At 42.2% G+C, this 13,842-nt stretch overlaps 1 pseudogene; it reads left to right on the forward strand.

Moving 5' to 3' along the window:
* Positions 1 to 9,467: 9,467 nt before the first annotated feature.
* On the forward strand, positions 9,468 to 10,075 carry LOC130018917 (ADP-ribosylation factor-like protein 2-binding protein; annotated as a pseudogene).
* Positions 10,076 to 13,842: the final 3,767 nt, after the last annotated feature.

Here is a 13,842-nt window from a genome sequence, read left to right on the forward strand (position 1 = left end):
TATTCAAATATATGAAAATTTTGTCATAACCTCATATTTCTACTGGTAAATATGCTGACTGCATTATACTGGAGGAACTTAGGTATTATATGTAAAATAAGATGTGCAACTGAAGTTTTGTGTGGATATTTTATATGAGGGATGAAAGAGTTAAGAGCAAAATCTGTTAATTACCTATAGTGCCAATATCAGTAGAGCCCACCAGTGGTACTCCTGTGAACAGTTACACTTGTGTCCTACACATCTATCATACTGCTATATTATCCGATCCTACAGCAAGAAATCTTATTCCTGGAATCAGAGCCTAATAATGGTGTTTATACTATTATATAGAATCCCACCTCACTTTCCATAAAATTACTCTGCATCTCATGGTCTCCTTTCCTTCCAAAAGGACCTATGGATTCAAGGATATGAAAATGACTATCAATAGATTGTTTTGGTAATCTTTTTTCAGTCAGAAAATATTCTACACATCTCCCATAGATGTGGATAATCTTCATATCCAGAAAGTTCTGTGTATATTCATGGCAAGGACCATGAGATGTGAACCCTCTGTCAAATGGGGGGGGGGCATCTAGGCAGACTCCTGAGCAAGGAGTATCTCTGAATCCTTGCTTGGGAAAGGTACTCATTCTCTCCCATTCTCCCAGTTCTTAATTATCAAAAACCATCCTACCTGGTAGTTGAAGGACAGAATGACAGGCCTGCTTTTGGTGTTCTCCATCGGCACCAAACTTATGGCAAGGTCCAGTCGACACTGTAATTGTGTAAGTTGTTGATAATTGCTTTATGTATTTAATTTTCCTTTAATATAATTTCATTAATTTGTTACATTCACCTAACCCTCATCTGTAATACAGGACGAAGAAACGGATTCAAGAGCATCACCCCCTTGGACAGGACCATTCAGTTCAGGCTATGTGGGCCAACACTTTACACGTGCCATGTGCTTTGTCAATGATAGATCAAAAATAAACCGGAGACCTCTTCAGAATAAATCAATCCACTAGTTTCTCAGATGATGCAGTTTCTACTTTCCTGGATGACGGTATGAACCTTGATTTAAAAAAAAAAGATAGAATCAATTTTTTAAAAAAAAATTAGTTCTGCTGTAGTATATAGAATCTGACTTGTGAATATAATTTAGTTTGACTACATTAGTTTGTTTCTTTTTTTATTTTTTCGCTTTTTGGGTCACACCCAGCGTTGCGCAGGGGTTACTCCTGGATCATGTACTCAGGAATTAGCCCTGGAAGTGCTCAGGGAACCATATGGGATGCTGGGAATCGAACCCGGGTTGACCACGTGCAAGGCAAATGCCCTACCAGCTGTGCTATCACTCCAACCCCATACATCAGTTTATTTCTTTTTCGAAGCTCTTTACATCTCAGTTCATTGTGCTACTATGACACCCACCACAATTTAAAAGTTGGAGAGACAATAAAAAATTGGTAGTCTAGTGAGAGACCTGTGGACCATTTAAACTTGATCAGGTCATTCCCCTTTTGGATCCCTCTCAGCTCTCCTATCACCTCAGTCACGACCCATGCTTATTGCCTCTGCATGTCCTGAACATTTCCCATCCTTTTTACTTACTGTCTCAGCTGATGTCATTTTGTGAAGATGTGGTTAGTTACATAGAGAAAGGTCATGTGAAGAAATGAGATATCTGGGGCACTCCAGTTTTTTGTTTGAAAGAAAATCTCTCTAAAAAGGTCATTAAAATGTGTTCATGGCAGTAGCACTGTATCACTGTCCTCCCATTGTTCATCAATTTTGCTTGAGCGGGCACCAGTAACTTCTCCATTGTGAGACTTGTTGTTACTATTTTTGACTTTTTGAATATGCCACGGGGAGCTTGCCAGGCTCTGCCATGCGGGCGGGATACTCTCGACAGCTTGCTGGTGTCTCCGAGAGGACAGAAGAATCGAATCCCGGTCAACCACGTGCAATGCAAATGCCCTATCCGCTGTGCTACTGCTCCATTCATGGAAGTACAGCAAATAAATATAAGGGGATAATCCATCATGCCTAAAGAATCGCTAACCCTGTGACAAAAGATGTCACGATTAACATAAACTCAGATCTTACCAGATTGTAAATAAAGGTTAATTTAGACCATTTCACTTAATAAATCTAAGTTTTCGATCTCAAAAATGATTTCCATTGCATGTGGACATACAAATAAAAAGCTCCCCGCTACACACACACAAACACACACACATCCCAAATACAACGCCACTTATTAAAATGCACTTCAGAGTCTCCCGATATATTATAGAAGACACAGGAAACTTGGATACATAAGATCACACTGAACTAAACATAATGTCTAGCTCTAAAAATAATGTCTTTTTCTTTCAAGGCTCGCCAGGTGAAGACGTGGGAAACATACCATTAGAAATACACATTGAAGTTTGACATTGCATTCGAATCTGCAATTTGACAGCTTCTCTCACTTGCTATTATTAATAAAACTCTTAAAGTTGTGTCTCTGACTTGGTTTCTTAACTCTTTGTGCCAACGGACAACCTCTGGTTTCTCACAGTGAGATCCCGTACCCACAGCCTACAAACAGACACAATTAAGGATTTGGGGGAGAAGTAAGGGTATCATTTGGGTTTTTCTGAATCCAGGGGCTTTCAATATCCTTGGAACTTGTGGGCACCTCCTATCTCTAGGAGAGGCTGTTATTGTGCTCATTATGTCATTTTCACTTTGAGAAGCTGGTATCATCATCCATAGAGATGTGTGGTAGCCAGAGACTCAGGTTATATGCCCACAAAGTGGTCAGGAAAGTGGGAAACATAGGTCCTTGGTTTCTTCGGAAAACTCTCTGATAGGATTGTTCTTCAAAGGAAGTTGTGTCCTTTGGAAATAAATCATAGTTTCTTTCCTTAGTTGGAACTTCATAAGTCTTCCTCACCCCTGTCTCTGGTATGCTTCAACCTGTTACAAATGGGTCTACAGAAGGATGCAAAATCAGGCACCAGACACTATAGGTCTTTCAAGGTCCTGTAGCCTAGAATTAACAGAGATGAGGCAGAATCCTATGTAGAATGACTTCATTCAAATTTTCTGGTTCAATTCCTATTTTAAAGTGCTTCAAACTTTACTGACTAGGCTCAGTGCTACTCTAACGTCAGGTAAACTGTCAGGTAAAAAGTATCGAGGTTTTACAAGGAGCTGTATAAAATGCCCACAGCCAAATCTTCGTGGTCATAAACACATTGACCTAATTTTTTTTCTTTTTGGAGTCACACCCGGCAATGCACAGGGGTTACTCCTGGCTCTGAACTAGGGAATTACTCCTGGCGGTACTTAGGGAACCATATGGGATGCTGGGAATTGAACCTGGGTTAGCCACATTCAAGGCAACTGCCTTACCCGCTGTGCTATTACTCCAGCCCTTGACCTAATATTTTTCATTTCTATGGATGATGAGACAGATATGGTAAGTGAATTGTCTCATAAATGGCAGCACTGTAACTGGGCCTTGAACCTAGGTCTGGAGGGAATGCAGGAGGAAGAGAAGGAAGGAAGAGAGGGATGAAGGGAGGAAGAAAAGGAAGGAAGGGAGGAGGGAGGAAGGAAGAAAGGAAGAAAGTGATGGAGGGAGGGAGGGAGGGAAGGAAGGAAGGAAGGAAGGAAGGAAGGAAGGAAGGAAGGAAGGAAGGAAAGAAGAGATAAAGGAATAAGATAGGGAGATACTGTGGTGAAAGGAAAGGGCAACACAGAAAGGAAATTGAAAACTCATTTTATCTAAAAGGATATAGCAAGGATGTAGCAAGGATTGGTGGACAAAGTAGCTAACTCTGGGACTTGAAGGCTGTGAGTTTAAGTTTGGGGTCTCCGGTGGCACGTGTACTCTGTCCACTTTTTGCCTCAGTTTTCTCATCTTGGAAATGGGTGTCCAGCAGCACCTTCAGAATACAGAAGAGAATCACAGGGACCAGGCCCAGGGCAGTAACTCCCAAGGCTCCTGGAAACAACTAGGAAAGGATTCCTCCAGAGGGCAGAGGCGGGATCACGAGGATAAGCCCTGACTCAGCAATGAAGGAGGTGCCTGGTGCACAGAAAAACAGGTTGTGTGGACTCTGATCAGAAGGGCCTCTTGCTCAACTGTAGTCTCCTGTCACCTGTGTTGAGTTCTCAATTTGTTTCCCCATGCAAGTAGGTTGCTCTGGAAAAAGCTTTGGCACCCCCATCATTAGGCTCATGGGCTAGTTCACAGTCTGTCTGCCTTACCCTTGGCTTCAGTGACTGGAACTCTGTCTAGTCAGCTGGGAGAGTAACATCCAGAATCAGAATGAGCACAGAAACAGCAACTAATTCCTCGTGACTGCAGGACAGACCTAGAAACAGCGAGGACTCATGGCATCAAGTAGTGCACTGCTTCCATCAACTCAGAATTCTCTGAAAGAAAATCTTTTCTGATGAAATAATGAAATTTGCATATAAGTGGATCAACATGGAGAGCATCATGTTAAGTGAAATGAGTCAGAAAGAGAGAGACAGACATAGAAGAACTGTACTCATTTGTGGAATATAAAGCAACAGATTGGGAAACTAACACCCTAGGAGAGTAGAAATAAGGACCAAGGGGATTGCTCCACAGCTTGGAAGATGAAGTGACCACCAAGTAAAGGATGCTTGGAGGACCCGCTATGGAGGGAAAATGTGTGCTGAAAGTAGACTATAGACCGAGCATGATGCTACTTAATACCCCTATTGCAAGCCACAAGACCAACAAAGAGGAGAGAGAGAGAGAGAGAGAGAGAGTAAAAGGGAATGTGCTTGCCACAGAGGCAGGGGGGTGGTGTGGTGATGGGAGGGATACTGGGAACACTGGTGGAGAAAATGGACACTGGTGGAGGGAACGATACTCGATTATTGTATGACTGAAACATACGCACCAAAGTTTGTAAGTCTGTAACTGTACCTCATGGTGAATCACTAAAATAAATTAAAAATGTATATATATATATATAATGGGGAAGGGTTGGAAAGGGAAGGGGCATACTGGGGACATTGGTGGTGGAGAATGTGCACTAGTGGAGGGATGGGTGTTTGATCATTGTATGTCTGAATCGTAAACATCAAAGATTTGTAACTGTATCTCACAGTGATTCAATAAAAAAGAAAGAAAAAGAAAATCTTTCCCCCAATGTTCTAGGTTGCTTGTGAGGTAGAGATTACCCTCTCTCTCTAGATACAAGGTGAGACTAGCTGATCTCTAGTTTCTCCATTTCTTTCTGGGAGATTGTACCAGCCAAAGCTTGAGTTTCTTGGTTAGAGTCATGCCTCATATGTGTGCTTACCTATCTTGAAGGTAAGCAGGCCAGAGCAGTAGTCTCTGTCTACCAGATAGAGTGATCGGGAAGGATGAAGAGCAAAATAACTCAACAACTCACCAAATCCGCAAGTTTATTTCTTTGTGCTTCAGGAATATTACAAAGGGTATGTGCCCTAATTCAGGTTATTAGTTTGATGATGCACCCCTTACCATTGCAGAAATATTTTCAGGCGTGAGGAACCAAGATGGGTGTAAAAGGAAAAGAAAATCCCAGTAGTATGTAGGCAATTAGCCAGTCTCTCTACCAGGGGCTCAAAAAGCCTTATATATTTATTCAACAAAACCTGTGGGCAATGGTGCAGACCTTAAACCCAGGATTCAACTTGAAGAAGAAAATCCTCTTTCTCACAAACTCACACTCTAGTCATTGAGGGAGAGGGATGGAGAGGCAGACAATAATTAAGACAGATAAACAATATAGAGGCTAGAAGAGGTCATGGTAAACAGTATGGAGAAAGGTAAGCAGCTGAGAATATATGTATATATGTATAGTGATGGCATGAATATATATATGTATTTTCAGTCTTTAGAGATAGCAAATATCTCTAAAATTAAAAGAATAACTCAGAACATTGTTGTTTTTGTTTGTTTCTGACAAATATTTAGCAAAACTTCACCAGCACAACTAACTTTTGGTGAAATTCAGTAGACCAAGTGTCTGGGAAGAATGCCCAACCTACATGCTCCACCCCTCACCACCCTACAGAGGCCTTTGAGTCATTAGACCCTTCATAGAACACAGAGGACTTTTGTGTCCAGCACAGAGGCGACACCTTTTGATCCAAATAAGGAAGGACAAAGGCCCCAATACTTGAAGGTAAAGAAGGCCTGAGCAGCAGTCTCTGTCTACCAGATTGAGTGTGCCAGTGTGTTTCTAAGGAAGTAAGATTTTGTCTCTTAGGTTTCTGTGTTTTCTCTTACTGAGAAGTAGGCACATTGTGAACAAAATATTGTCATTTCTAGGATTCTTTGTCTCAGTTTCGGAGAGCCCCGGCAAGCTACCGAGAGTATTTGATATGCCAAACACAGTAACAACAAAGTCTCCAATGGAGACGTTACTGGGCCCAATCAAGCAAATCGACGATCAACGGGAGGGCCTTTACCTTTTTACCTTTTGTCTCAGTGTAAATTGAAATTGACACAAGGTCAAGGAGAGATTCAGACAACCTGTCTATCGAATTAATTTTTTTATTTCATTTTCCATGCCTACTACTCTGGAATATGATCTTCTAGAGAGCAGTAATCTTGACCAATATGTGAAAAGCTGTAACCTCTTCTATTTATAGAATTTTGTATAGAGGATCTGTTGGATGAATAGATGTACCTAATGAAATAGGAAGTACACTACGTGTGAAGGGCTGTGACTTGTCAGAGACTTCCCTACATCAAGTTACTCTGAGAATGAAGCTGATAACATCTCTGCCCTTTTATTTTTTTTGCATTTTTGGGTCACACCTGGCGTTGCCCAGGAGTTACTCCTGGCTTTGCACTCAGGAATCACTCCTGACAGTGCTCAGGGGACCATGTGGGATGATGGGAGTCTAACCCGGGTCGGCCGCGTGCAAGGCAAATGCCCTGCTCACTGTGCTATCACTCCAGCCCCCTGTGTACCCTTTTTTAAATTTTAATCTCACCATCTCCACACATGGTTCCCCAAACACACAAGACAGGGAAAAGGGTAGAGAACACATGCCTATTCTTAACTGATCCAGAAGTGATTTGTTTTATTTCTAACTGGATTTCACTGTCAGAAGTGGAATTCAGAGCATCCCTCCAACTAGGAGACAGGCTTGGAGATGAAAGTGTTCATGGAGTCCTGAGAGTTCTGCCATCTCCACCATGAGCCCTTGTTAGACCTGAGGAAACGGTTGCACAAAGGATAAGAAACCCACTCAATGTCACAGAGTCGACAGCTGGTGAAAACCAGACTGAAGCTCAATTTCCAGCTGCTTGAGGAACTGCCCACACTGTTCTCCAAAAAGGTTGGATCAGTCAGCATTCCTAACAACAATGAAGGAGAGTCCCTTTCTCCCCCCATCCACGTCAGCACTGGTTGCTCTTTTTTATTTATTGATTCACTGTAGGAAAAGTTACAAAGCTTTCAAGATTAATTCCCGGTCATACAATGATCGAACACGTTTTTCTTCACCAGTACTTTTTTTCACTACCAAGAACCCCAATATACCCCCCTCCCACCCTCCCAATGCCTGTGAGGCAGATGATTTCTACTTAACTCTCTCTCTACTTTGATTACATTCATTATTTTGACAAAATATACATCATTATTGTTTAGAATTTACCCCCAGCAATCAGAATTGCTATCTATCCTTTTGGGTGTTATGGTTTGCAATACAGGTAGTAAGCAGCCATAATGTTTGGTCTATACTCTACTTCATGAAGGTAAATTAATTACCTTAACTTAACTAAAGTTAAGCATTTGTGGCTGTGCGACATCTTATTATGACATCTTATTATCTCATTCCTACTTTGGACCATCTGGCAGGCTACTGAATGTAACCTGCCCACACGGCAGAGTCTGGCAAACTCCCCGTGGCGTACCCAATATGCCAAATACCAGTAACAATGATGGGTCTCATTCTCCTAAAGAGCCTCGAATATAGCACTTTCTTAAAAATCTCAGTACTAGGATGAAGGAGACGTTACTGGGGCCTGCTCGAGGCAATCGACGAATAACAGGATGGTCGTGATTCATGATTCGTGAACTTAACTAAAAATCGCATCTTAATCGAAGCAACCACTACTAGTTATTTAACACCCCCAACCAGTGTTATTGTTCTGGGATTGGACCTATTTGATAGAGAAAGTAACAAATTAAAGCCTTTCATTTTAAACTAAGAAGTTACAATTTTTAGTCTTTGGCAAACTGGTAGTATCAATGTATCTCTACACAGCACCTTTGATTTCTAACCCTCTCTATTTAATTCAATGAAATGGTGAAAGTCTGGAACAATTTTGGTTAAACAAATGCTTATGTTCCAGTCCTAGAAACTCCTGGAGGCAAAAGAACATGAGATACCAGTTCTAAGACTATGATGTCTTACATGACTGCCAATAAGAACATCAACAACTTCGGAAGAACATCCTATTAAGATGGAGAGTTTAGATTTCTACTTGAGTAAATGCAAGGGTATTGTGACATACTGCAGTAGCAATGAAACCATTCTGCTTCCCATTTTCAGCCTCAAGGAACCCTTCACTCTCTCAGAACTCCCCACACTTAGATGGAAATTTATTTAATACATGTTGGAGTTGACTCAGGTGTACAGGAAATAGTAAAGAACTAAACACACAGGTATCTGCTCCCATCATACTTAGATTTCTATAAAGATGATAAATGAATATTAAGCAGTGGCTATACTTCAGGTCCCATGAAAAAGTTTTTTGCATATATTATCATTGTATGTATATTTTATTATTATTATTGGTTTTGGGGTCACACCCACCTCTGCACTCAAGAATTACTCCTGGCGGTGCTCAGGGGACCATATGGGATGCTGGGAATGGAACCCAGGTTGACCGCATGTAAGGCAAGGCCCTACCCGCTGTGCTAGAACACTGGTCCCTCCATATATTTTGTTTTTAAACTTATTTCTAATGAATAAAAATATAGATGTAAATATTGTTGCATTTCCTGTGATAACCCAACGAAGGGGCCAGAGCGATAGCATAGCAGGTAAGGCATTTGCCTTGCACATGGCCGACCTGAGTTGGATTCCTCTGCCCTACTCGGAGAGCCTGACAAGCTACCAAGAGTATCCTGCTGCCTACAGGGCAGAGCCTGGCAAGCTCCCTGTGACTCATTTGATATGCCAAACAGTAAAAACGTTACTGGTGCCCACTTGAGCAAATCGATGAACAACAGGAGGACAGTGTTACAGTGCTAACCCAATGAAAATTTGCAAAAAAATGAAAGAAGATTCTGATCACTGCTGCTGCCTGGTGGGGTTTGGGGGCCGGGCGGGGACACCAGGCTGCAGTCGCAGGGAATTTAGGCAGGGCCTCGGGTGCAGGTGCTCACTGGCCCCAGGGCTGAGTAGGAGGTGAAGGATCCAGGTGGTCCAGGGTGGATGCAGTCCAGGGGCTGGTGATGGATGCTCTAGTGGAAGAGAGTCATGGGCTTTCCTACTCTCCCGCCTCTGATGCAGAATTGGATGCCGCAGTTGGGTATATAGAGGACAGTATCACGGATGGTGAGTTCGGGTCATTAAGGAGAAGTTTCATGGATGCGTTTGAAGACGCAGAAGAGAATAAACTCATCCACATGACTATTTTTTTTAATGAATACATTTCTGTGGTAGAAAAGCATAGGGAAGGGCAGTTGGTAGGGCGGCTCCCAGGGTTCTAGGTGGTGGTGGCTTTCACCATTACTGCACCCTGATGATATTCTACAAGCTTCTCACCTGAACAGATTTCCCAGCTTTTCTAGGAATGTTTCTGGCCTACAGAGCTGAAAAAGAAGGCCGGGAATTGCACTTGAGAGGCAGCTTAGTGGTGACGTCCAAGTCATCCGTGCTCCCAGTTTTGCAGAACAAGCTCCTACCATACGTCTTACCTGCAGGGCACGGGCTCATGGCTGGCATCCCCCTCCTGGGTGGCCTGGGAGAAGCTTCTGCTCGTGATTGCAGAAGGAAAATACCTCAGAAAGCCCCACTGTGTTCCACAGGACGTCACGAATGTGAAGTATTGCTGCGTTAGAGCAAGGCCCGCCTGACTCTCCTGAAACCCCTTGTTGTGTCCAGCAATGCTAGAGCAGAGCTTTTCTGGCTTCTGTATCCACAAGCATCCTCACCTGGGGGAGGGGGGGGTTGGGAGGGACCCTGCACGGTGTCCACGTGGGGGTGACCTCACTGTGGGGAAGGAAGAAGTCAACACCGCCATCACTTGGTCCCTGCAAGCCTTGCATGCATCTGTTTTGTGCACTCCCAGAATTTCAGTGCTGCAGCCTCAGTGGGTGTTCATCCTTCGGGAGTATTTCTCTGGGGTGTCCCTCAAGTCACAGCTTGTCTTGAGATTCCTGGGGATTCCTCCTCTTACCAAGCTAGTCTTGACTCTAGAAGTCACTGGAGAGAAATTCCCTTCATCTGAAAATTCCCTGTGAAAATCAACCCAGGTCTTAAATTTACAGCACTCTGCCCTTCTGCTGTCTCTGACTGAGGTAGCCCCTGATTTCTAGACCTCTCTTTAAAGAACTTTTGTGAGAAAAAAAATCAGAGATGAATACCCAGGCCAAACTAATGGATATCATCTTGGCTTTTCCACGATCACCCATTTCTGGATCAGAGTAATCCGTGCTGTTTGTTTTCTTGGGTTAGGGCTATGGAAGCTGTGCAAAAACTTTCTTGTTCCTGGGTGCCCAGGACTCATGTACGCAGGAGGCGACTAAATCCTTGTTTCATAGCATGTTAAGTGTTGGTTCAGGTTTTTGCATACTCTCTGTATGGAAGAATTCTTTAGTTTTTCTATTGGGCCCTGCAATTCCCACATCCTATCTAAAGCTTCCTACCAAGTTGGTAGGTTGCGCTGGTGTGGTGTAGTAGGAGGAAAGAACACACAGGCGCCCTCTGCTGCTTCCACTCAGTACACATTGACCTTATTCAACGCTGGGGAGAAAAGCACACATCCCATGTAGAGAACAGATTGGAAAAGTCAGTCAAATCCCAATATGGACCTTTGATTTTTTTTTTTAGAATTTGTACAATTTTTTTTTTGCTTTTTGGGTCACAGCAGAGATGTACAGGGGTTACTCCTGGCTTTGCACTCAGGAATTACTCCTGACGGTGCTCATATGGGATGCAGGGACTCGAACCCAGGTCAGCCGCATGCAAGACAAACGCCTTAACTGCTGTGCTGTGCTATCACTCCAGCCCCGAATTTGTACAAACTTTTAAGTTGGCTTGTTGAAGTTCTGAGGGATGAACTATAAGCTTTGCTTTTCTCTACTGCATGTTTCTTATTACTTTTGTAGCATGGAGGAGGAGAAGGAGGAGGAGGAGGAGGAGGAGAAGAAGGAGGAGGAGGAGGAGGAGGAGAAGGAGGAGGAGGAGGAGGAGGAGGAGGAGGAAGAGGAGGAGGAGGGAAGAGGGCAGGGGAAGGGGGAGGGGGAGGAGAGAAGAAAGAAGAAAGAAAAAAGAAGAAGAAAGAAGAAGAAAGAAGAATGGAAAAAACAAAAGATCCTGAGTGTTCAAGGAATCCTGAGTGGGAGTGGGAAATAAAAATAATAGTATCTTATTCTGTAAATTCAAATCATATTATAAAGTGATTAGCATTAAAACAGACACACAGGGGCGAAAGTGGCAGTGGGACTGACCTGGGTTTTATTCCAGGCACCACCTACAGTCTCCCAACCTCCCCCCCCCAGGAGAGATCTCTGAGTGCAGATCCAGGAGTTAAGCCCTGAGCAATGTTAGTTGCCCCTCCCCACGTCACCCCCCTCCAATAAACATCAAAAGTCAAATTGAATAGAATATTTGAACCAAATATTGAACCAGATATTGAGAACCAGTTATTTTAAAAAATCCCATTCATGATTGTGCCTCAGAAAACCAAATACCTTGTTGGGAGGATCCTCCCAGGAGGGGAGAAGCATGCTGAAAGTAGACTATCGACCAAACATGATTGCCACTCAATGCCTCTTTTGCAAACCACAGCACTCAAAAGGAGAGAGAGGGAAATGCCCTGCCACAGAGGCAGGGTGGGATGGAGGTTGGGGGGTGGGAGGGATACTGGGATCCGTGGTGGTGGGAAATGCACACTGATCCGTGGTGGTGGGAAATGCACACTGGTGGAGGGATGGGTGTTTGAACATTGTATAATTGAAACCCAAGCACAAAAATGTGTAAGTCTGCAACTGTACCTCATGATGTCTCACTATTAAAAAAAATAAAATTGAGTTCAAATCATAATATAGCCATTAAATTTAAAAAAAAGAAAACCAAGTACCTAGACTAAACTTAAGAGGTGAGAGATATATACAAATCTACAAAGCACTACTTTAAGAAATAAAAGACAACACAAGAAAATGGAAATACATCTACTGCTGATATAGTAGGAGGATTAACATTGTCAAAATGGTTCCCCAAAGCATTATGCAGATTCAGTGCAGTTCCTATAAGGATACCTATTTCATTTTTTCAAGAAATAGATCAAACTCTCCTGAAATTTATATGGAACAATGCACCCACCACACCTCTGAATAGTTAGAGCAATCCTAGACAAAAAAAAAAGGTTGAGGGATTATTTCCCTACAATTCATGCAGTAGTGATTAAAAAATAGTGTGATACTGAATTTAAACAGATCAATGGAATAGAATAGAAAATCCAGAGACAGACTCTCAGGTGTATGGTTACTTAATCTTTGGACAAGAGCAAAAAATAGAAAGTGAAGCAAGAAAATCCTCTTTAACAATCTGTGCTCAGAAAACTGGTCAGTCACATGCAAGAAAATGGACACAGGCCTCTTTCTAATGCCATTCACAAAAGTCAAATCAAAATGGTCTCAAGACCTAGATGTTAGATCTGAATCCATAAGTTACAGAGAGAAAAATATAGGCAGAATTCTCTATGACGTTGAAGCTAGAGGTTTTTTAAAAAATGAAAACCACTTACCAAGCAATTAGAAGAAGTTAAACAAATGGGACTACATTAAACTAAGAAGCTTCTGCACCTGATTGGAAACAAAGACCAGAATATAGAGATAGACCATAGACTGGGAGAAATGATTTACCTACCCCTCATCTTACAAAGGGTTAATACCCAAGATATATAAAGCACTGGTAGAACTCTACAAGAATGAAACTTCCAAACCTATCAAAAAATGGGGAGAAGAGATGAATAGGAACTTCTTCAAAGAAGAAATACAAATGGTAACAAAAAAAGCATATGGAAAATTGGACTATATTGCTAATCACCATGTTGATGCAAATAAAAACAACAGTGAGATATCATCTCCACCAGAAACCGGAGGGGAACAATCACCAGTGTCGGCGGGAATGTGAGAAGAAAGGGACCCTCATTCATGGTTGGTGGAAATGTCAACTGACCCAGTCTTTTTGAAGACAATATGGACATTTCTCAAAAAACGAGGAAGTGAAATTCTATAGACCATGAATTTCACTCCTGAAAATATACCCCACAGACCCCAAAACACAACACAGAAAATACATCTGTACTTTTATGTTCATTATAGTACTATGTATAATAGCCAAAATATGGAAACAAAACTAAGTGCCCACAAAATGGGTAAAGACTGGGTAAAGAAACTATGGCCCACATGCATAGAGTGTACCATAGTCTTACTCAGTTATAAGAAAAAATAAAGTCATGCAATTGACTGTGATGTGGATGCATCTGGAGAGTATCATTGAGTGAAATCAGTCAGTAGGAAAGTAACAGGTTTAGAATGATCTATCTCATATGTATAATTATCCAGGAATATCAAGTACCGAATAGCAGTCAAAACTAAG

Source organism: Sorex fumeus, unplaced genomic scaffold, assembly GCF_029834395.1.
Source record: "Sorex fumeus unplaced genomic scaffold, SorFum_2.1 ptg000320l, whole genome shotgun sequence".
Lineage (NCBI taxonomy): Eukaryota > Metazoa > Chordata > Mammalia > Eulipotyphla > Soricidae > Sorex > Sorex fumeus.